The sequence below is a fragment of the Heteronotia binoei genome, chromosome 7 (assembly GCF_032191835.1).
Source record: "Heteronotia binoei isolate CCM8104 ecotype False Entrance Well chromosome 7, APGP_CSIRO_Hbin_v1, whole genome shotgun sequence".
NCBI lineage: Eukaryota > Metazoa > Chordata > Lepidosauria > Squamata > Gekkonidae > Heteronotia > Heteronotia binoei.
In genome coordinates, this window is record NC_083229.1 from 92,044,285 (window position 1) to 92,069,606 (window position 25,322).

General features: G+C 41.9%; 1 non-coding gene across 1 annotated transcript; it reads left to right on the top strand.

The window, feature by feature from the left end:
* Window positions 1-1,027: 1,027 nt before the first annotated feature.
* Window positions 1,028-1,135, top strand: LOC132575594 (U6 spliceosomal RNA). The gene has a single exon (XR_009555689.1). It is a non-coding gene; the product is annotated as a U6 spliceosomal RNA (small nuclear RNA).
* The last annotated feature ends 24,187 nt before the right edge of the window (window positions 1,136-25,322 follow it).

Here is a 25,322-nt window from a genome sequence, read left to right on the forward strand (position 1 = left end):
TTTCAACCAGAAAACTGCTGTTTCAAACTTGTTCCCTTTTTTGTATGAATTCTTTATTCATGAATTCTGTTTCCTCTTTCCAGATGTTTCCTGTAAAAGGTAGGCATTTTTCAAAGTTATTTATGTGTCAATAAATATTATGCATTATTCATAATTTATACATACAAATGGCATGCACTATATGTATACTTACCTTTCTAGGAATGCTCAAACACCCACCAATCTGGCTCACATTATATTTGCCAGTTGCAAACAGAGACATGAATTTTCAAATATCAATTGATTGTTCTTCCATCTGTTTGTTAGTGTTTGGCAGGTAGTTTCACCATATTCCTTACCAACCATGAAATATGGAACAAGTTCCATCTATGTATGTGCTCACAAATCCCAATTAAGTCTATTACCCCCATCCTTGCTGTATAACTGCTCTGCTTGGCAGCCATTTTTTTAAAAAAAAGATTACTCACAAATAATTTAAGTCAGTCATCAATAAATGATGTCAATAACATCTGACCCTTTGGTGTTCATTTAATGAGTTCTTAGTGATCCTAAAGACTGGCAATCAGTGTGAATCAATAATATTTTTGCACAGGTGCAGTTTTTGGAAAACTCGATCACCATCTTTTAACACAGAAAGTTCAAGAGTTGAACATATTTGTCATGAAATTCAGAGCATCCTTATACTCTTCAAAGTGGCTTGGAACAGTCAAGCTCCACTAGTTTAGTTTATTTTTCAGATTGCCTTTCCACTAAACCTACAGTGAAGCTCCACTAGTTTAGTTTATTTTTTAGGTTGCCTTTCCACTAAACAAAAGGTCCTGCAGTAGTTAACAGCACAATAAAACACAATTAAAGTCATTAAAAACAGTTAAATTATAACAGAAATCAGTTTTTCAGTAGCGTCATTCCTACAGTCACTAATGGAAAGGGGGTAAATTTTCACCAGTTCTCTCCTGCCATTGTCAACTCCAGTTTATACTCCTCATGCTGCTCCAAGAGACCCCCCCACCCCTTTCCCTCAGGAGTCGTGCTCACTTCGGCAGCACATATACTAAAATTGTAATGATACAGAGAAGATTAGCATGGCCCCTGTGGAAGGATGTCATGCAAATTCCCTCAGGAGTCACCATTCAGTGAGCATTTTGAGCTGCAAGGAAAGAAGAGACAGGAGGGAAGTCCTGGTCTGCTGATGTAAATAGTATATTGTTTTTCAAAGATTTCAGGTTTTCACGGCTGGTAACATCATTAGGGTTTGTAGAATCTTTCGGGATCAAGTGCCGTGTTCTACTGGAGAAAGTTTTCCTTCCAGACGTTTCATTCTCAGCTGTGGAGAACATCCTCAGTGGCGTTGCAGCCGGAGCAGGTGCTCAGACCTTCTTGGCTGCTGTGCACTGAGTGGGGCCAGGGCTCACATTATCACATTATCATATCTCACATTATCATACCCGCCTGAACAGAGAAGCTATTGAGATTTACAAACACCAGCACAATTTTAACAGAAAGGAAGAAGGCATTTTCATCCACCAATCTTGGTACTCAGCTCTGCAAAACACCCTACAGACTATAAATTGCAGAAAGTCTCAGAACAACCAGCACATTCCACAGAACAATCAGCACAGTCAACAACCATCTTCCTTTTCTTCAAACCCCTTCCAACCTTCCCAGCAATTAACACAGAACAATGGTCACATTCAACAGCCAGTTTCCTTATCACTACCCTTCCAGGAAGCCCCACCAAACAATGGGCACATCCACAAACCAATTGCCCTTTCATTACACCCCCTCCAGCCTACAAATAGCAGCTCTCCAGCAGCCCTGGCCCCACTCAATGCACAGCAGCCAAGAAGGTCTGAGCGCCTGCTCTGGCTGCAACGCCACTGAGGATGTTCTCCGCAGCTGAGAGCGAAACGTCTGGAAGGAAAACTTTCTCCAGTAGAACACGGCACTTGATCCCGAAAGATTCTACAAACCCCAAGTATATTGGGGGTTTTTTGTAAATCAGGGATTATGCTTCACAAAAGGCTACCTTTTGTCTGCCAGTGGTTAGAATACAGATTTCAAATGAACTATGCATAAAATTGTGTTATAGAAATCAAGGGTAGTTCCTAGGATTTTGTATTTTCCTTTTCCTTTTTCTTCCATAGGTAAGGACAAATGAACCAAAATGGCATCAGATTGATCTGACATGAATTCTGCAAAGCATCTAATTTTTTCTTGAAGCATGGGAAATTCTGCATCACCATGAGCCCTAAACTGTTTTCCCATTTAGGGAGGATAGAAGTACCAAATCCATGTCTGAACTCCCTATCACGAACATGCCATCCTTGGTTGCTATGAAGAATATAAAGAACCTCAATGTATTCTTAAAATACATTATGTTTGTGTGGGGTACCTTTGATGATAAAAATAGGATGCAGCTAGACTTGGATGGAATGCAGGATTGGAGGACTGAAGTTTAATATGAGTATGAAGTGTTACACTTGAATAATAAAAAGCAGCTTTATAAATATTGGATGGGTGAAAGTGGCTGGGTAGTTTCACTTGTTGAAAAGTTATGCATGTTGTACTGGACCTAAGAATATGATGCAGCTTTTTTGTAGAAAAAGCCCAGCAGGAACTCATTTGCATATTAGACCACACCCCTTTACACCAAGCCAGCCATAACTGTGTTTCTGTGCATTCCCAATTAAAAAAAAAAAAGCCCTGTGTAGTGGTAAAGCAGGCTAATGTGATTTTAGGTTGCATTAACAGAAATGTCTAAGTCATGCCAAGTATTGGTCCTGTAGAATGCCTTGCTTAGATCTGGAGTATTATGTTCTGTTTGGGGCTGGGAAACTGTTTTTCCCCTTTTTTCTTCTGCAGTACATTTAAACCAGGCTGCTTTAAAGGGAGTGCAAAAAAGATTAGGGAAACAGCTGAAAGGTGGGAAAACTGCTCCCTGCCTATCATTTGTCCCTTCCCTTTTCTTCTGCAGTCCTTTTAAGCCAGGCTGGTTTAAAGGGACTGTGTAAAAGATTGGGGGAACAGTTTAGAAGCAGGAGCCACTTTTGAGCTGTGTTTTGCAGCTTTGCTGCATCTGGGTTGGTTCCCTTCCTGTTTTTTTTTCCCCCCTGCCATCTTGGATCTATCGGACTTGAAAATATTTGGGATTTCAGGGGGAAAAACTCCCAGATCCGAATACGTTGCCAGTATTCAGATCCTGATTTTTTTGAAATCCCAAAAGTTGGGGAGGGGGGAGTCTAATAGACCCAAACTGGGAAAAAAATGGGGGGGGAAAAATCCTGCACACTCCTAATGTTTATCCTTCCATCCACTATCTGTTCCTCTGTATTCAGACACAACAATCCAATTTTTACGCAAGCATGTTGAATAGACCGGGGCAAACAAAAAATAATCAAACATATTATTATTTCTAGATAGCACATTACATTTTTAGTCATGTGATATTTATTTGGCATAGAGAATCTCCTTAATTTCTGTGCATTTCTGCTTGTGGATGATTTTTGCTTTGACAGAGAAATTCACATGGCATGGCTATCACATAGAATAATTACCAAATGGAACCATTTCCAATTATCCCCTTGGTTCCTACAAAAAAGAACAATCTAAACTCAAAGAAAGTTAAAAGAGAGTAGAGGCCCACCCCCACCCCCCCTGAATGGAGAAATAAAGATCTGGAATGCTAGAAACAATTCCCTTCTATATAATTCATACAAGTCACCATGGACAAAAAAACTAACCAGAATTAGAATGATGGCTATGACAGTCCCATTGAAGCAGATGGATTGTGAATAGCATATGAGTGTCTTGTACATTTCCTTGAGAAACTCAAGAACATTCATTAATACAAACGATGCTAATATTGTTAGCATTCAAATGTCAGGGCAATGCAATTTGTATGCACATTAATCTCAAGTGCTTTGTGATTATTAAACCAATAGTATGATTTCATTTTTGATAGATAACCAAGTGGAGAAAAATAACAAAATAATCCAAAACATTATCTTTCATTTGTTACTGTTTTAGAATTCATTTAAGCACTGCTAACAATAACTCAATGATGTCAGAAAGGGAAAGACATGGAAAAGAAGGTTAATGTTAGGTGGTCTTAATACAGAGATAACTTTTCAGTATGCTGCTGTTATTTTTCTGGAGGTTGCAGACTATTAAAACCACACTGATTATACCTGTTACATGGATGCATTATTCATGAAATTGGCAGCAAAGCATCTTCAAACAACCTGTCATTTTCCATTAGCTTCCATCAACAAAGCCATATGCTGTTCTCATGGTATATTGCTATGAGGTTGTATACAAAGCAGACATGCAGGCATTATCTGTTCCCAGGTAGGTATTTCCTTTCAAACTGCATACCAATTTTTTTCTGGTTTGTTTGATTATTCAGTGGTTAAACTACAATATGTCAGTTAATAAAGAGACTGTTGGTTGATTCTTAAACAATGGAAACTATTGGTACGTAGCTTTTCATTCGATAGAATTACACCAACATCCTGGGTATGGAAAATACTTATGGACAGGGTACTGTGCATAAAAAGAAAGTGTGACCCTGTCTTATGCTCACAACTGTCTAAACATCCACACTGCTTTATATACTTACAAACTATTTGCATAATATGTGGTATTTGACGAAGGGTGCTTGCCAAGGGTCATTTTGTAGAAAAATAGGTGGTGGAGCTCATCCAGGGATTGTTATGTAGCTGCACATATTATTCAATGGACAAGGAAGTGGAACTCTCAGAAGGAGGAGGTGGAACTCTCAGAAAGGTTCAGGGTCTGCGTTCCTCTGAGCTCCCACTGAATCCGAGGCCTGGTGCTTGCACACGGAAGTTTATACCACAAATAAAACTTTCTTGGTCTTAAATGTGCTACTGAACTTTGTTTTGTTGCTTCAACCTACACAGCTACCCTCACCTGAAACTATATGTATGTAAGTCCTGTTCCCATGATTGGGAATTTGGCTTTTTCAGTGTTCTGTATCATAGAGATAATGCCTTCATGTGTACAGTTTGCACTTGGTCTAGATGCTGTTTCTATATTCAAGCAGGGGAAATCTGAATGACTCTGAGCCCCTGCTATTGAGGCCACTCATTTGTTTGTCGGTCAGTTGCCTGTCCAGGGCTGGCTGGCTCAGTGGACAAGTGAGCAAGCAGGTGCCATAATGCTCCTCTCCCTCTTTAACTCAGCTGTTGTACACCATGAGCAAGGCAGTCCCCATCCTCTGTCCCTTGCCTCTTACGTCATAGCTGTGGAGCAGAGAGGTCAGCCAGAGCAGCCAGGATAGCGACAACAGGGCAGTCAGGGTTCCAAATGTGTGTCTCAAGTCTGCTGCCCAGTTGCCTCATAGCTAATATCTCCAGTATATTTCAATGCACACTGTACAGGGTAGTTTCAGTAAGCAAGGTGGGTAGGTAGAATGCTTGCTCTCTGTGTGTTTGCCCATCCACAAATAGGTCATAATTACAAGAATTAATATAAGCTTAACAGAAGATTTTGCCTCCAAAGTTAGCTCTCTTTACTCAAAGACTGCTGAACTGTACCAAGAATGCTTAATCTTCTCGTATCCCTCCCTCCCTCCCCCTCCCTTTCCCATCTCATTTTATTTCTTTATTTGGTATTTCTTAGGGTGAGATAGCTGTTCACTTCTGGTTCCATGTTTTGTTCCATGCTTAGTTCAGACAATGAACTAAGGAGATAACTGGCTGAACAAGGAAGAGCTGTCTCTTTCTTCCTATGGATTATTTTCAGCAGACTTCAAAGAGAGCACAGTTTTGCCCCTTTTTGTTTTTATCAATGTATTCTGTTCCTAGCCCAGCCTTCCCTGTCACATCGTAATCATTTGAACTATGTTCACAGTAATATTCTATCATTATCTGAAATGACAATTAGAATACTTATCAACCACCCGCTAAAACTGCCTGCTAAAAAAGAAGACACTTCCTTTGAGCCAAGTGTTTGTTTCATGTATATATTTGACATGGAAGGTTCCTTTGTGGTGTTTTCTGATTGAATATCCCTGATATACTCTGCTCACACCCAATGCCTCCATACTGTTTCCCAGCAGGCTATAGAAATACAACAATCAGTTTGGTTAGCTTCAGAACTAGATTGTAACTTGTAAGAAAGCCCTTATTGTATTAGACACTGGTTTACCTGGTCATGAGAGCTTTGATACAGTCTTGCAAGAATAAATGTGGATAGTGGCTTGGTTTGGCCAATCTGCAAATGAAATTATTAATATTATGGCAATTTCAGCATCAAGTCTATATACCGTCAAGAAGCCTTGCCATGTCTTTGCTGAGGACTTACTCTGATGTAAGAATGTTGTGGGAGGATGCATAGGGCTGCTTTTGCCTGCTTGCTTTCTCTTTTGCCTGGAACAAATGAAGTATCCATTTTGCACTGGCAAGGAGGCTTGTGTCTGGTTCTCAAGGACATGATATTTCCTCACAGACTGTCACAGCACCTGATGGCACTCAGTGGTGGGGGGAGGGAGGGGGGTTGGGTGAGAAACTGTTACTTTTGCTTTGCACAGGCTTTTTTCTATGATTTTTGGCAGGCTGGTAACAGCCGAGGAGAGGGTATATAGATCTGGCTTAAGGGGTCATAGCCAGATCTGACAACAATGAGTCATAGCAGCTGTATTATGTCTATCAACAAAGTCTTATTGAGGTCAGTGTTTACAGTTGTTCAAAATTGATGTGCCATGTCCTTTGTGTGATATCTTTGCCATACAGTAGGACATAGACTCAAACCACTTGGTGCAGCAACTTGCAGAAGCTAAGCAGGGGTTTTTAACTCATTTGTTATAAGGGCTGAATCTGACATAAATGGGACTTGGGAGGGCTATGTAAGAACATAAGAGAAGCCATGTTAGATCAGGCCAATGGCCCATCCAGTCCAACATTCTGTGTCACACAGCGCCAAATATATATATATATATATATATATATATATATATATATATATATATACATACATACACACACACACACACACACACACACACACACACACACACACTGTGGCTAATAGCCACTGATGGACCTCTGCTCCATATTTTTATCTAACCTCCTCTTGAAGGTGGCTATGCTTGTGGCCGCCACCACCTCCTGTGGCAGTGAATTCCACATGTTAATCACCCTTTGGGTGAAGAAGTACTTCCTTTTATCCGTTTTAACCTTTCTGCTCAGCAATTTCATGGAATGCCCATGAGTTCTTGTATTGTGAGAAAGGGAGAAAAGTATTTCTTTCTCTACTTTCTCCATCTCATGCATTATCTTGTAAACCTCTATCATGTCACCCCGCAGTCGACGTTTCTCCAACCTAAAGAGCCCTAAGCGTTTCAACCTTTCTTCATAGGGAAAGTGTTCCAGCCCTTTAATCATTCTAGTTGCCCTTTTCTGGACTTTCTCCAATGCTATAATATCCTTTTTGAGGTGCGGCGACCAGAACTGCACACAGTACTCCAAATGAGACCGCACCATCGATTTATACAGGGGCATTATGATACTGGTTGATTTGTTTTCAGTTCCCTTCCTAATAATTCCCAGCATGGCGTTGGCCTTTTTTATTGCAAACGCACACTGTCTTGACATTTTCAGTGAATTATCTACCACGACCCCAAGATCTTTCTCATGGTCAGTCTCTGCCAGTTCACACCCCATCAACTTGTATTTGTAGCTGGGATTCTTGGCCCCAATGTGCATTACTTTGCACTTGGCCACATTGAACCGCATCTGTCACGTTGACGCCCACTCACCCAGCCTCAACAGATCCCTTTGGAGTTCCTCACAATCCTCTCTGGTTCTCACCACCCTGAACAATTTTGTGTCATCCGCAAACTTGGCCACTTCACTGCTCACTCTCAACTCTAAATCATTTATGAACAAGTTAAAGAGCATGGGACCCAGTACCGAGCCCTGCGGCACCCCACTGTTTACCATCCTCCACTGTGAAGATTGCCCATTTATACTCACTCTCTGCTTCCTATTAGTCAGCCAGTTTTTGATCCACAAGAGGACCTGTCCTTTTACTCCATGACTCTCAAGCTTTCTAAGGAGCCTTTGATGAGGAACTTTATCAAAAGCTTTCTGGAAGTCAAGGTAAACAACATCTATCGGGTCTCCTTTGTCCACATGTTTGTTCACCCCCTCAAAGAAATGTAGCAGGTTAGTGAGGCATGATCTTCCCCTACAGAACCCATGCTGAGTCTTCCTCAATAACTCGTGTTCATCAATGTGCCTACTCATTCTGTCCTTGATAATGGTTTCTACCAACTTCCCCGGTATTGAAGTCAGACTGACTGGCCTGTAATTTCCTGGATCTCCTCTGGAACCCTTTTTAAAGATGGGGGTGACATTTTCTACCTTCCAGTCCTCAGGAACAGAGGCAGATTTCAATGAAAGATTACAGATTTTTGTTAGAAGATCCACAAGTTCAACTTTGAGTTCTTTCATGCCATCCGGACCTGGTGACTTATTAGTTTTTAATTTGTCTATTTGTTGTAGGACCTCCTCTTTTGTCACCTCAATCTGACTCAGGTCCAACATTAGTGGTTCAGGGGTTGGCAAAAAGTTCTCATCTTCCACAGTGAAGACGGAGGCAAAAAATGCATTCAGCTTCTCAGCCATTTCCCTAACCTCCTTCAGTAATCCTTTTACCCCATGGTCATCCAAGGGCCCCACTGCCTCCCTGGCTGGTTTCCTACTTCTAATATATTTGAAGAAATTTTTATTGTTGGTCTTTTTGCAATATGCTCCTCATAGTCCCTCTTTGCCTGCCTGATCACAGTCTTGTGTGTCACATAGGGTTGCCAACTCCAGGTTGGGAATTCCTGGATATTTGGGGGGTGAGCCTGGGAAGGGTGGATTTTGGAAAGGGACCTCAGCAGAGTCCATCCTCCAAATAAGCATTTTCTCCTGGGAAACTAAACTCTGCTCCCCTCCAAGGTCTACTCAGAGTGACAATGTCTCTCCAGGGTGGTTGAAGTCTTTCTCATTATAAGCCACAGCTTTTAACTGGAGGTGCCAGAGATAGAACCTGGGACTCTCTGCATGCCAAGCACTGAAAAGAAGAGCCAGGGAGCTGTGAAGACTGGACAGATATAAAAGGAACCCACCAGCTGCAGGATCCTACAAGGTTGCCATAAATTGACTGTGACTTGATGGCACTTTCCAGCACCTTCCCCACTTGCCACTATAACCAATGAGAAGTTAGTTGAAACTTTGAGTTAAAGGCAACCAAGCTTTTTTTTAATGGCCTGGGAGAGAAGTTTGCATTGCAAATCTGCCCTGAGCTGCACTTCCATGGCAACATGCACAGATTTGCTGGCACTCAAACTGAGAGGAGCATGGATGTTGTCCAGGAGAGACAAATTCTGCAGTGTCTTACAAGGAGGGGGAGGGGAAGAGGCAGGGTCCCTCCCCCGTCCTTCATGCAGAGCAAATCTTTTTCTAAACAAAGCCGAGTTGGGAGAAGAAGGTGCTGGACATGGAGGAGGGTGTGTGCTGCTGCATTCTGCAAAGCTACCCTCAGAGTGCACATGGCAATGCTCTTGCCCTGGCCCAAAAAGTTCACCTGATTGAGGACCAGGAAGTCTTTTGAAAACAGAGAGAAGGAAAGGAGGTTTGTTTGCCCAAGCAGAGCAGTCACAGCCTTTGCAAGGAGGTTTCTGACAGCCTCTTTCTCCCTTTTTGCTGAGTGATTGCAAAAACATCACCAGCAGCCCAAGCCCAGAAATGCAACGTCAGCCCCGATGTCCTCCCTGCCGCCCAATAACAATTAAAAACCTCAGCCTCTTTCCCACGTTCAGATGCAACAAGTAGAGAAAGTGGCTGAACTCCAAAACTGAACCTCCTTTTCCCAACTGCAATTAGAAGCAGCCACCACTGCATTTTATCTCTTTGTTCTTCTGGTTGTTGATGTTGAAGAAGTGAGTGAACAAAACAGAGTGACATGCAGAAATCATGGCTTTCAGTCTATTTGGAAAAGGAGAAGGGAAGATGAAGAGACAAAATGGTCGTAGCAGGGATCCCCAGTAAAACAGGAGGATAGGCAGTCCCAGACTTTCCAAGGGAGATCAATGCTATTACTGCTATCACCACTAGAGAAAGTCAAATTGCAAATGCTGCTGTTGTATGGGGTGAGGCTGCTCTTCAGAGTAAGGGGTGGGTCTCCCATCTACCAACATAACTATCTGCTGCTTCCTACCCTGTTTTTTTGTCTCTGCCATGAGCTCCATGAGAGAAAAGATGAGAAATAAATATCTAGAAGCTACAAAAATATTTGTAAAGGAAGAATAACAAGTGACTTCCTCCTATCTTCTCTTCTAGAATACTTTTAAGAGCTTAGAGATCTCATCCTCAGTGGGATCCAGAAGTCTCAGAATGTATCTGTAGGGACTTGTGGAGTCCCTTAAAGCAGAAAATTGTGTTATACTTTGCATGCTACTTAAAGCCTTATGAAGCTAAGACTTCAGCCACAATAGCCATGGCAACAGCGTCAGCCAATGAAATTGGCAATTCCATTTTATTCCTCCAGACGCAGCAACATTGGATCCTATTTTGGTGAGATTAGGCATGGGCGTGGAATGCAAAAATGGTGCTTCAGGTTGGTTTGTGGTTCATGTGATTGCCTGAACCAGAGGTTCATTTCATTTTGTGATTCGCACGGTTGCCTGAACTGGCTCATGGTTCATTATTTCATTTTGTCTGGGAAGTGTAAAACTCACTGGGAGTCTTCAGCAGGCTGTCTTCCACCCACCCTCCAAGTTTGGAAAAAGGGGGTTAATTTTCCAGTTTGGGCATGGTGTGAGTAAATGAACCAGTTCAGAACAAACCATGAATCGGCCCAATTCATGTACAAATTACAGTTCAAGATTTGGTTCATGTCCATATCTAGGTGGGATCCTTCCTTGTTTCAATTTGACTGAAACAGAGCCTGGATTGTTTGATACACTGATCACTGTGTTCCCTTCATCCATTCCAATCACTACTACATCTCATTCTTCCAAATTTTGGTCTGCTTTTGTCTGGGAATTAAAAAAAAATAGCATGGAAACCTAATTTTACTTATTTCAGTGTCACTATTTTTTTTATTTGCACGTTTCTTTGGCCTGACCCAAAGATCTCACCATTTGCAAAGAGGGGGGGGGGGGCACACCAGTGACTAAAAGCATTGCTTATTTCACTGTTTAAAATGTTTGAACACCATGTCAACAATCTGGCAAAGCAGCATAGAAAGCTTTCACGAAACAAACTTGGCATTCTGTTAGCTTTCTAGATGTCACTTTCTGTCACTCTTTCCCTTTTTATTTATAAAACCATTTCTGAAAGTGATTGTGAGCAGAATGCAAACAAAACACCCCTTTTTTGGTATAGAATGAGAAACATTTTTTCCACTTAAGTTTCCCTTTTCATTTCCCTCCCTTAACTCCTATGCAAAATGCATTTCTATCACACTAGAAGTAATGGGCAGTAGCACAATAGAAACATCAAACCCAAGGATGACCTGTACATGTTTTCTCAAAACACAAAGTTATTTTGGGTTTTTTTTTCTTTTTAAATAACCTTGGCCCCCAAATGGAAGTAACTTATTTTCAATACTGGAAGTAACAGCAAGTTTTGTAGATTTTTTTTTAACAGTTGTGCAAATATTTTCCTTTTATGCTAAGGCAAAAAAAAAACTTTCTAGTTTTCTCGTGCCAATAGGAAAGGGTGGATGAACAGATGAACTGATGCTACTTGGCATGCATCCTTCTTGTACTAATATTTTGTTTGCAGTTCAAGGTGGCTGGGGCAGAATTTTTCCACCGCAATGAAAATACACATTGATCAACATCTGCATGATTTCATTTACTCAGGTTTTATTGCATAGTTGCAGCTGTTGATTACATATTTGAACAAATCAAAACTCAATCACATCTATTAACACAATCAAAACAGTAATGAGTATAGTCTGACCCACACCAATCATACAATTTCAATAACCTTGATCCCAAGGCTCTGAATAGGACTGCACTGGAAAATGGTCAAAGTCTTTTCTAATTTTGATAATCTGTGTAACATTAAGAGAGCTGTATACCTGTAATTATTCAGATGATCCATTGACCCTTATATTTTATCCAAAAAGTATCTACAGAAGGAAAATTTTGCTCCTTTCTGCAATTTTTATGATATATTTTAGAAGCTATTGTGATGGGTTCTCCACTACTTCTATACCACATGCTATGTTTGCACAATATGGAATGGAATTTAAAACTCATAGTTTTACCACAGGCTACATCAACTGGAAGCAAAATGAAACAAACATTTTAAATAAAGGAAACTCACAGTGCAATACTGAGGGGGGCTGCTGAAAGTGCTGTGGAAGCATTCTTACTGCTATGTTGGCGCAAGTCACATTTGTGCCAGCAGAAATGCAGTTGCGCCACAGTGGAGGGGACTTACGCAGGCGCTGCCCCACTGTAGCACCACCCCGCCTTAGAGCAGCGGTGCCTGAGGGCTGTGCCCAAGTGGAGGCAGTACTCTGGCAGATCGAGCCACGTCGGCACAGAAGGGGGTGGAGTTGGGGGCATGGCCAGGCTTAGGCAACTCCCTTTGGGCCATGACATGCCCCCTCCCCCCCCGAGAGGCATAAAGTTACACCCAGAAAACCAGCAGTGTATCCCATAGGCACTTGTGGAGATGGGTACAATGCTTGTACCCACCTCTGTGGGAGATTGCAAACCCCTTAGGGAGCTGTGTAATTGCCTCACCAATCCCCTTGCTCCCTGGGCTGGGTAAGCCCCCTCTCCAACACCCAATTGCCACTCCCCACCTCCTAGAAATACTTCCGCTCCAGCCTCACATGACTCATTTGGTAGGAAAGGCCACGTGGCAAGGAGCCCCCTGCCACATGGACTTAGAGCAAGGGACAGGCATGTTGGTGACGGGCACTGCACAGCAAGGTTGCTTAGAGAGTATCTTTGACTTGCGAGGAGGAGAGCGAGGTCTCTCCCCTGAGCTAACTGCTCTTGTTTCCGGGTCTCACCAGGTACCTGGCGCCTGGATGCTCAGAGTACAAGGATGGTCACCCATGGCTGAGTAAGTACAACTGTGCACCCCCACTGTCCTTCTCCTCCCCTTGCTCAAGACTGGGTGGTGTGCAAGTGTCTTCGGCACTTGAACCAGGCAGGGGGCAGTTGCTGCCCTCCCTCCCCTGTACTGCTGCCAGCCCCCTTCCCTTGGTCTGTCCTCTGCCGTGTTTCCACACCTGGCAGGGTGGGGGGGGGCTCATGGCTGATCCGATGCCTGTGGGGAGATGGATCAGAGGCTGCCCCTTTAAGAGAGCCCCTGGCTGAAACGCTGCCTCCTGCTCCAGCTGCTATCCCTGCAGGTGCTCTTGATCTCTGTCTCTGTTTTGCAGGTGGGAATCCAACACAGAGGCTTCTGTGTGTGGTGCTCCAACCCTCCCCCTCTACTCACTCAGCTGCTCTTGCCCACCACTCCGAGTGGAGCCCCACCTCCTGTGAGACTGGCCATGTTGCACCTGAGATACCATTGCACTTGGTTCCAGCACAATAAAGTCTGGGTTGTACCCTCCTTTGTCTCTCCTGCTTGGTGTCTCCTGCACATTCCCTGTGCCCCACCTAGCCACTCTGTCAATGGGCTCTCCAACAGAAATGCCTTGGAGGGTGGGCGCACTTGGTTCTTGGGGGGGAGGACTATGAACTGCCATGCTGCCCCTGTGTGGCTGGACAGGGGAGGGGGTTTGCCACCCTTCAGCCTGGCTGGCCTGACAGCCTGCCCGACCCCACAGGGCTGTTGTGCTCATAGCACAACCGGGGTGGAGGCCATAATGGAGTGTGGCTGGACAGGGGAGGGGGTTTGCCACCCCTCAGCCTGGCTGGCCTGACAGCCTGCCCGACCCCACAGGACTGTTGTGCTCATAGCGCAACCGGGGTGGGGGCCATAATGGAGTGGATGCATGGCCAGCACCTCACACTCTGAGTTCTGCAGCCCCCGAGGGAGGAGTTCTGTGCACACAGCAGGAGGAATCAGGCTGATCCAGGGGTCTCTGAGTCTGTGTTGGCGGGGTGGCTGCCTGTTGGACTTGGTGCCAGGCTGGGACTCTGCTCATTCCCATACACACATTCCGGCTGCTGGCTTTGTGCTTCCTGTTTGTCTGCAGCAAGGCAGAGGGTGGATAGATAGATAGATAGATAGATAGATAGATAGATAGATAGATAGATAGATAGATAGATAGATAGATAGATAGATAGATAGATAGATAGATAGATAAATTTATTGTCATTGTTCTCAACAAAAGAGAGCAACGAAATGAGGTGCTCTTCCACAAACATACCAACACATCAAACACACATATTCATAAACTATTTAAATACATCTAAAACCATTTAAACCATTTAAATCCATCTAAAACAGATAATCATTCATAAAACCATTAAAACCATATAAACCATTTAAATACATCTAAAACAAATAGTCATTCATAACCCTGCATTTAACCTAACCACAGCACTTGGATAGAAACTGTCCTTAAATCTGTTTGTCCTAGCCTTCAACACTCTATATCGTCTACCTGACGGTAAGATCTCAAATAGCAAATGGCCCAGATGTGAAGGGTCCCTTAGGATCATTTGTATCTTCCTTTTACATCCCATATTATACAGATCCACCAATGAGGGGAGAGAACATCCACAAATCTTTTGTGCTCTTCTCGTCACTCTTTGGAGCACCCTTCTCTCTGCTTCCGTGCAGCTCCCAAACCACACGCAGAGGCAATAAGATAAAATGCTCTCAATGGAACTACGATAAAAGGCAACCAGCAGACTCCCTGACAGTTGTAGTGATCTTAAGAGTCTTAAGTAGTATAGTCATTGCTGGGTCTTTTTCTCTAGAGCTAAAGTATTTGCTCCCCATGTTAGATCCTGTTTCATGGTAATTCCCAGAAACTTCCATTCTGTCACCTGTTCTACCATAACACCATCAATAAACAACGGCTGGATGTCCAAACTACTCTTCCTGTAATCCACTATAATTTCCTTTGTCTTATTTATATTAAAAATAAGATTATTTGCTTTACACCAAAGGGACAGCTGTTGAACTTCCCTCCTATACGCAGACTCATCATTCTCAGAGATGAGCCCTACCAACGTTGTATCATCTGCATATTTAATGATTTTGTTACTCAGACTGCTAGAAACACAATCAGACGTGTAAATAGTGAAAAGAAGTGGACTCAAAACACATCCCTGAGGGTTGCCAGTATTTAAGATCTTCACGGAGGAAATATATCCGTCCATTTTAACCCTTTGTGAATGACCTGATAAAAAGTTCAAAATCCACTCACATATAGAGTCCGACAGCTTCAAATCTTTAAGCTTAAACAACAATCTATGGGGTGATATTGTATTAAAAGCAGAACTAAAATCTACAAACAGCATTCTAACATACGTCCCCTTTTTATCCAAATGCGATAAAGCCGTATAAAGAACAGTATTAACAGCATCCTCAGTAGACCTATTTTTCCTGTAAGCAAACTGATATTCATCAAAAATAGCAGGAAGGCGGGAAATATTTTCGAACTAATTGTTCAAAACACTTCATTATCACAGAAGTCAAGGCCACTGGCCTATAGTCATTTAAAACCTTTGCTGGAGTCCTCTTTGGTATTGGGACAATAAAGGAAGCCTTCAAACAAGTGGGAACAATGGATTGTGATAAAGAACGATTGAAAATCTCAGTCCACACCCCGGCTAACTGCCCTGCACATCCCTTTACTACACAACCAGGGATATTATCGGGACCTGCAGCCTTTCTAGAATTTACTGCCTTCATTATACACCTAACATTGTGCTCCTTCACAACGAAAGGAGCACCCCGCTCGGTCCCCAACGATGATGGGCATGCCTCTGCCCATCTGCCTGCCATTGGCACAAGTCTCTGACAGTGGGAGGGTGCAAGGGGATTGATGGCTTCTCAGGCACTGGCTTTCCACCCCGCTTCCCAGTCGTGTGCAATGGGCTGGCCAATCCTGTGGTCCCTCCCCCCACCCCTGCCTCAGCAGCAGGCCAATGGCGCATGCACAGGCAGGATCACCATGGCAATGGTTTCTCTCTTGCTCATCTGCCTGTGCTCCCCCTCCCTGCCTAGCATAACTTCTCCCCTATGACCGCCTATGTTAGTTCTATACTCAGGCGCACCTACATGGTGGTTTTCAGGATTGGGCTGCCCATCTAAGAGATTTATACCCCACCTTCTTGCCAATTCTGTTACCCAAGGCAGCTTACAATATTGTACAATGTTGAATGAAGTTTAAAAGAAGAAAATTACATTTTTAAGCCCTCAAATGGTTCTACTGCTACAAATGGAGTCTTTGGAAACTAGAGTGCACCTATTAGATACAGACCCTCCTCAGAAATCATTGCTGAGCAGCCTTAGTAATAGATGTCAAAATTCACTAGGCACTATATCAGTATTAGATTTACCTTGCCAAGGCCAATACTCTTAAAGCACCACCACCTACTACTACTTCTTTTGAGGCATCACTAGAAAACTTAAGATATACAGCTGGTAAAAGTCCTTTCTCCAGCTCTCAGATTGTCCTTCTTCCTACATAATCTTTCTTTAGGTGACCCTGGTGGATTTTCACTGACTGCTTCAAAGGGAAGCATGCAGGGGAAATAGAAGCTGCAAAATCTTCTTGAGTCACATTCAGTATCTAGAACTCTAGCTTTTGCAGGTGGATTCTCCCAAAGGAACCCTGCTAAGACTTTGCCTTCATGATCTGGGAGTTCTAAACATTAATGGTCTATATGACTTCCAACACAGTGGAAAACATGAAAGACTGGCAAAATGACTAAGTATAATTCAATGCCATTACAAGTTCATAAAAACTCAGTAGATATCAGTATTTTTAAAAGCTGATGAAACAGAGGTTTATTAGATTTTAATTCCACTCTTGCCATGAGAACATTAGAGTAAGATACATAGACTTCTCCCTCATGTATGCAGCATGCAGATGACACCTAGCTCTATCTATTGATGGACAGCCACCCAGACTCTACCCCAGACCATCTAACCAGGGCTCTGGAAGCAGGCTGGTTGGCTGTAACTGAGCCGGCTGAAGCTTAATCCAACCAAGACCGAGGTCCTGTACATGAGTCATGGGGGGCTAAGATCGGGCATCTGGCTCCCCACTGTGGATGGCACATCTCTTGTGTCAGCTCAGAAGGTGAGGAGCTTGGGTGTGATACTGGATGCCTCCCTTTCTACAGAGGCCCAGGTCACAGCTGTTGCATGATCTGCCTTTTACCATCTTGGGCAGACCAAACAACTAGTGCCCTATCTGGTCCCTCAGGACTTAGCTACTGGAACCCTGCCTCAAGCTACAACCAAGCTTGCTTGGTTTCAAAAAAATCTTTCGACAGCTATTTTTCATACTTTTCTTTGGTTGAAATACTGGGAAATTGCTGTGAAAGGTAGCAGAGAATTGTGCTGCAGTTAATGAATTAATTTCAAGTTGTATGAAGTTCATACAAGCTTTTTTGCAGTTATCCCCAAAAGGATATTTATGAGGGGCTTGCAGCTTTTTACTGGCTGTGTTTCCCATACCTTTAAAAGCAACCTGTTGTGCAGATACTTAGCCAGTGAACTACTTTCATCCTTTTAAATATCTACAGGAGGAGTTTAATTTTGGTGTCAGACAGCTGTTAAAAACAGGACCAGTAAAATGGTGCCAAGTTCATAGTACCATCTCTTCCAGTGCTGTTGAAATATACCACAGTAATCTCCAATAATTTCTTTCTGCCTCACACCTCTTACTCTCACTCACTCACACAGAAATCTCATAGAAGGCCACCTGGCTACAACTGGGGGTGCCAACTTTTCATTGGCAGAGCTCCTATGTCTGCAACAACAGTATGATGAACAGAAAAGTTTCATCCAGCAAAAATGGAAGGAAAGAAAGAAAGAGAAAGGGAAGGAACGAAGGAAGGAAGGAAGGAAGGAAGGAAGGAAGGAAGGAAGGAAGGAAGGAAGGAAGGAAGGAAGGAAGGAAGGAAGGAAGGAAGAGGTGGCAAAGAAAAAAAAGTCTTCCTTACCATCAGATGACCCCAGCCAGCAAAAATTCTGACCAGGGGTCATTTAGTTAAAAAAAAAAAACTGGAATGCCCACTTCCCGCCCCTCCCGGCTGAAAAAAGCACATACACCCTTCTTTGCCGCCTAGGCCTCCCAGGGGAATCTCCCCAAAAGAACATACTGCAAGGCACACGGAAGCTCATATCTTGAAGAAGACTTCATGGGTCTAAAGTGCCAATGGATGCCAGCTTTTCTCTCAAACAATGGGAGCAGGGGAGAAGGAAGGAGAGGCAGCCCAGCTCCTCTCTGCACAACACAGAGACGGGGTGGGGCTAGCTTTGCTGGCGGAAGGGCTAACTTTGACTTCTCTTGTGGCCCAGTAGTGAGGCTTCTGTGGCCTGGTACCGGGTCATGACCCTGCAAATGGGAAACACTGTTGTAGAGTATATATAATTGAAATGTAGATAACTATATTATCATTTTGGTTTTACAAAGAATCTGTCATTGATCCTGAAAACAGGGCTTTATTGCCTATTAAATATTTTAAAACAAATCTACAGGCATATGTAACTTAAGGCCTAAACCTGTCATATAAAACAAGTGGCTTAGCTTTTGCAAATGATTGCTTAGCACTCAGAACAAAATAAAATATGCTAGTTACAACTAAGTGGATAGTTCTTGTAAAGTATCCATCTTCTAATTTTCTTTAAAAGGTAATTTGATTTCTAAAGAGCTTTGCTGTACATTTCTATGTAAGCATTTTAAGTTTCATTGCAACTTGTGCAAACATTTCCTAGAAAACAGCCAGCTTCGAATACTGAGTGATAGAGCCACAAGCAAGAGTTCTGGGCCTGATGATCTGTCAGTTTTTAATTTGTCAATCAGTTGTAGGACCTCCTCTGTAGTCACCTCAATCTGACTGAGGTCTTTGGACACCCCTCCTGAAATTGGTGGTTCTGGAGTGAGCAAACACCTCTCATCTCCTGCAGTGAATACAGAGGCAAAAAATTAATTCAGCTTCTCTGCCATTTCTCTGTCATCCTTTAGTAATCCTTTCACTCTTTGGTCACCCAAGGGCCCCACTCCCTGGCTGGTTTTCTGCTACTAATGAATTTGAATAATTTTTAATTGTTGCGCTCACGAGAGAGAGAGAGCAACAATTAAAAATATCATATATATTGCAATAGTCCCTTTTTTCCTGTCAAGTCAATGACTTGCCAAAGCCTGTGCTCCCTTTTATCTACCTCACTCGGAATTGCCTTCCACTATTGCTTCCATTACTTTGTTAACCATGCAGACCTTTTAAAATAACTGTTCATACCTTTTCTAACCTGTGGTATTCATTTTATTAGAGCTTCCAGAATTATAGTTTTAAATAGTCTCCAAACTTCCTGAAAGGACTTGACCCTTTTAACCTTTGTTTTCAGTTTCTTCTTCACGAGTCCCCTCATTTGAGAGAAGTTACACCTTCTAAAGTTTAATGGTTGTGTTGGTCTTTTGGGGTCACTGTTCCTAACTGGCTATCACATTTCCACCTCTCACCAGCTCTTCAGCAGAAGGTTCTGTGACCATCTGTAGAAACCCAATCTCTTTCTCCTGACTTGAACACATATGGACCCAATCAATGTGTGGATAGATAAAACCACTTATTATGGTACAGTTATTTCATCTACCCAGTTTTCTTAATTCTTTTGTTGGTTTTTACATTATCTTCTTCGATTTGGTGGGTGATAGCAAACTCCCAGCAATAAGCTTCCTTTTGGGCACACTGTTTCTACCCATAGCATTTTTGTAAGCAAATCTATTTATCTTAGATTATAATTTTTACTAGACTGTATATCCTTTCTGACACACAGAACCACTCCACCTCCAACCTTCCCTTGCCATCCCATCCTTTTGATACAATTTTTTTTCCCCAGTAATCACTGTATCCCACTGATTATCCTCATCCCAAATTCCTGAAATTCTCACAATGGCCCTTTCTACATTTTCTTCCTGCAGTGGCTTTGACACACTTTTAATTTTGCTTCAACTCTTGAATTGTCCAGATTGTCTTTCTACATTCTCAGCTTGCTCCTCTCTTTCATCTGTTTTTGCCATCAGGAGAAGAGAAGAACACCCTGCCTCATCTCTAGCTGTTCAAATTCAAGTTATTTATATTTCAGCCATTATGTGGTTAACAAATGTTATTTGCTAGTAAATAGGAAGTGATGTATTGTAGTTTGTATCCAATTAGAAACAATCTGCTGTAAGGCCGGGAAAATCTAGAAGGAAATTGTTTGACCCTTAACCTCACTATTGATTAGTTAGCACCTTGTGTGTAAGAATGATTTAATCTTGTATGCAAGCTTAGCAGCTGTCCTTTCCATCTCTGTGTTTGCTGGGAAGAAGAAAGCAGCAACCATCACCATCATAAAATAGCCATGTAGCCATTAGGACATACTTAGCAAGGTGGAATGCATTGTTTGTTTTCTTTTATCCCAAGTGCCTTTTCCTAATGTTTTCCAGTAAACTTTATCTTTTATAAAAACATATGTCTTGTCTTCAATCTGTCTGGACATTACCTCTGATTTTTAATGAATATCTCAACACTAGCTCACTTGCTGGCTCTCTGGCTCTCACTTACATGCAGCAAGGCAGACGAGGCAGGCACACTCAAATGTGCCTCTGCTCTCCTTCCCCCCTCCCAACCCCCAAGCAGAGAAGAGGGTGGGAAATTTTCTTGCCAGGGTGGACCCCCTGGTCCATTCATTTTGAAACTTGGGGAGTATTTTGGGGAGAGGCACTATATGCTGTACTGAAAGTTTGGTGCCTCTACCTCAAAAAACAGCCCCCCCACAGAGCCCCAGATACCCACAAATCAATTATCCATTATTTTTATGGGAATAAATCTCCATAGGGAATAACAGAGTTCCCAGCAGACATTTCCCTCCCCTCCCCCCACTTTCTGACAACCCTGAAGTGGGGGGAGGGCCTCCAAACTGGGGGATCCCCTGTCCCCAACTGGGGAATTGGCAACCCTACATGACAGCCAGATTCTAGGCAATGGGAGACACTAAAGCAAGGCCTCTGAGCTTGGAAGGGCAACTGAGGGTCCTGATTGCCTTTGTGGGAAATCATTATATTGATCAGGTGGTGATAGTGGCTACTCAAGAGCAGGGCTTTTTTGTAGAAAAGGCCCAGCATGAACTCATTTGCATATTAGGCCACACTCCCAGACACCAAGCCACCTGGAACTACATTCCTGCACAAAAAAAGCCCTGTTCAAGAGTAAAAATAAAGTCCCTCCAGGGAATTGGAACCCTTGCAGGCCAGAGCAGGCATGTTATGCCACAAAGGTGGTTTCTGTCCTGAACATTATACTATGGCTAATGAGACCCAGATGATGTTGTTCTGGCCACATATCACCTTTCAATTACTATTCTTGTATATACCTACTGAAGTTCAGAGACCATCACAAGCAGAGAGATGATGTCAGCATGGAGTTAACTGAAAACAAATCTTTTGGGGAAAACCATGAAGAGTTTTTCCCCCTCTCATGCTTAAGATGACTGAAATCATCAGTTTTATACAATAGGTGACTTGGCTGGCTGGCTTGCAGTATATCAACTCATAGTATTTAGAATGCCTAGGAGACCAAAGGTGGAGCAAAGAAATGAACCTTTCTTGTGATAGGCAACTGAACTACAAAAAGATTTTGTCACCTAGAATTCTCTGTTTCCATGTGGTTCTACAGATTCTATTTTTATAATTATTTATTTCATAACAAAATACCTCAGTAATATGCCATATTAAACACATCACAGCATTCTGTCATATTATGTATACCTCCCGAATATGAAGATTTCGGCAATGTCATTGCACAATGGATCTAGGGTTTAAAAAATTATTTTATTGTATGCATCTGACGAAAAGTCAAACTTTCACACTGGCTTGGAAAAAAGGATTTGGCTGACATTTGTTTTCTGTGCTTGTTATTCCAATAAATTATCAAGAATTCCCATTGCTTAATGAGGTCATCAACTAAAGCCACTAGAGTTATCTCTTTCCATACCCTGGCCTGAAACAAGATTGAAGAGGGTACAGAGCACATGATGTATCCAAGAAGAGCTGGAGATGATCCACTACTCCTCTTTCAATTACTTTTCCCAGGAAAGGCAGATTAGAGACTGGGTGATAACTGACCACATCATTTTCTCTATAGGAATGGCTTTCTTAGTAGTGGACAGATAATTGCCTTGTTATGTGGCTGGGGAAAGGTGCCATGAGTTAGTAATTGATTTAAGATGGACATCAAGATTAATGTAAGAACCACTACCGTGGTTCTTACATGATTTTAGCAGCTAGGATGATCAAGGCTCCAGTGCTCCAGTGGTAACATTCATACATCCCAGTAGTTCTATTCTGTGAGCACTGACCTTCTGGCCTTTACTTGAGGTGTTCTGTTGCCGACTGTGGGTTCTCGTTTTGATTCATCAGATTTATGAGAGGTTGGTAACATTGGAGTTAGTTGGCAGCTTTGATGGAATAAGATGGAAATTGACTTGTCAAGGTTATAAGAAAACTGCAAACCTTCACCAGTGTCAAAATTGGGAGAGATCATACCAGTACCATGGGTTTGAATCTTTGAAACAGGAGATTAGGAAAGTAAGTTAGCTTGGTTGGTGAAGATGCTGGGCTATTTCGGATTTGAAAAAAAAAAAGGTTTTCTTTTATATTGACTCTGACCACAAACATTTCAAACGTGAGAATAATAATGCTGTGGAACTTACTTTGTGGTAGTGGCAGCCTTTTTAAAAAAAAAGTCTGGTCCATCAACTTCCCCATTTGTCATTTCTAAATAACAATGGGGGGGGACTCAGGCTGCAAAGCGCTGACATCTCCACCTCCCCCATCTCCAGCCAAGTGGTCAGCATTTACTCTCACTAAATTTTTAAAGCAGTGGCTGGCAGTGGGGGTTTTTGTCTCCAGAAAACTTATTAACTACTGATAAAGGGGGGAAGGGGGACACTAATAGCAACCACACAGTAAATTTAGCTGGATGAATCTCCTATTTCAAAAGATACACCCAGTGTGAAATTAACCAATCAGGAGAAACCAAGCCCAGAACACTATCCAGGTTTTCTCATTGGTATATAGAATATATACACCTCAATAGAAATCAAAGAGAAAGATGCGGAGTGCAGGCACAGCATTAGAAGTAAACCACAACTGACTCAACTCCAGTAAAAATCAAAAGTAAGCTGTGTATGCAGAGTGGACCTAGGGCATATTTGGTAATTCAGGTAACCAAGCACACTGAGATACCTACAGATGGAAAATGGTAATGAAACCACATGCTGTGTCCTAATGGGTCTAGGGCCTGGGGAAGGAAATCTCTCAGAAATAAGCATCAATTTTGAATTGATGTTGTGGGACAGTGTTGATGGTTGTTAGCAACTGTTGGCACATTTTGTTGTGTAGGATATAATAAATGTAAAGTAACTGAGGTACCACTCTGAGTTTAGAACCAGGGTGGGCCTGTCCAGTAGCTGGTGAACACTTTGTGTAGCCTTTTAAAAAGTAATTAGTTAATTATTATTAATTAATTTAAAAGTAGTTAGTTAATTATTTACTGTCCTGCTGGTAGAAATTTAATAAGGTCTAGTTTAACCCATACTTAGTGTCTGGCATTTTTCTTTTAGGGACCAGGGAGTTCCTAGCATGTATCTGCCATTCTAATTAAAGAACAGCATAAATCCTTATGCAGATAAATATCCTGGAGTTCTAAGATCAGATCAATGTTGATAAGGTGGATTCCCCCCCCCCCACACACACACTTTTGCTTTTAACATGATTTTGAAAAATAGGACTACTAATGCTTGGAAACCACAAGATATTTAACAAATGAGTCAATTATTGGGAAGGATAAGGACAAGAGAAGTAGACAAATGATTTTAGGGCTTCTTATGGCTCATTTTCCCAGAAGTTTTGAAGCAAAGACTATAATTTCCACAATTACAGTAAGCCATTTATTTTTTTAAAAAAAAGAAGAAGAAAGATAATATCTATCATTGTGATATTTTAAAACTATTCCCCCTAATATGTTCCTGATAAATGAAGTGTTTCACTATGAGGCTATAATAGGCAAGGGATTTGAATATAGAAAGCACTATTGTTGCTGTACCAGCTTTCTTCTAAAACTGCAAGTTCCCAGACAGCCTTGTCTCTTTGAAAGGAGGAAAAAAGATTTCTATCAAGTCACTAGCTTCACAAATGCATTTACTCTCCCCCCAGAAGCATTCATGGAAGCAATTATCAAAATGAAACAACATTGACCTTCCATCCCCTTAGCATGTCACCAATATTCTGTCAACAGTCAAAGCAATGTAGAATTTTGTTTATGAGTGTCAGCTGTGATCATGATCACAGTCTTCAAGGACCAAGCTGTCATACACTGAAGAGGCTTGAAGATGGTGTTATGTTCTGCAAGGACACCCAATGAATACTCAGGTCAATAAAAATAAATTAAAAGAAGCACTTGGCTCTTTTATGTGATCAACTGGGAAAGGGGATGGGTAAGAGACCATATTGAACTTTCCAGTTGGCTAATACTACACGGAATTTTGAAATCAGAGTTTGCCATTCAGATAGCCAAAATCAGGCAAGGGCTGGGAGAGGAGAGAGAGTTTCTGATGAACCAGGAACTTCTTAGAAGGGAAGTCTTTCTCTACTGAGGGTGCAGAGGAGGATTTTCTACATTCCCCATGAGGATCATTCAAAGTTTCAGAATTTGTTGACAGAACTTTCATAGAAAAAATAGTTAATTTATTCATTAAAGACATTTTCACCTTAGATTCCAAATGCTCATTTTGCAAATTAATTTTTTGCTGGTTTAATATACACAAATCAGCCACATCAATGCCATCATGCATTGTAATTTTAGGGGTTTTTACATATAAGCATTAACACAAATCACATTTTCTAGAAGTACTTAATACTCATATAAAAATTCATGAATATATCATGAATGAATTTCAATGAATACAAAATAGGATCTGTATGTATTTTAAATAAGTTGATGATCTTGTCAAAAATATTGCAAAAATATTCATGCTATGGAAATTTATAGTCTTTATAAGTGATTCATAAATACTTAAAACCAAATCTACAATAAGGTTGCTGGCAAGGGCTGCAAAGATATATTACATATTCATCATGGCTTAACTTGTGTACTATAT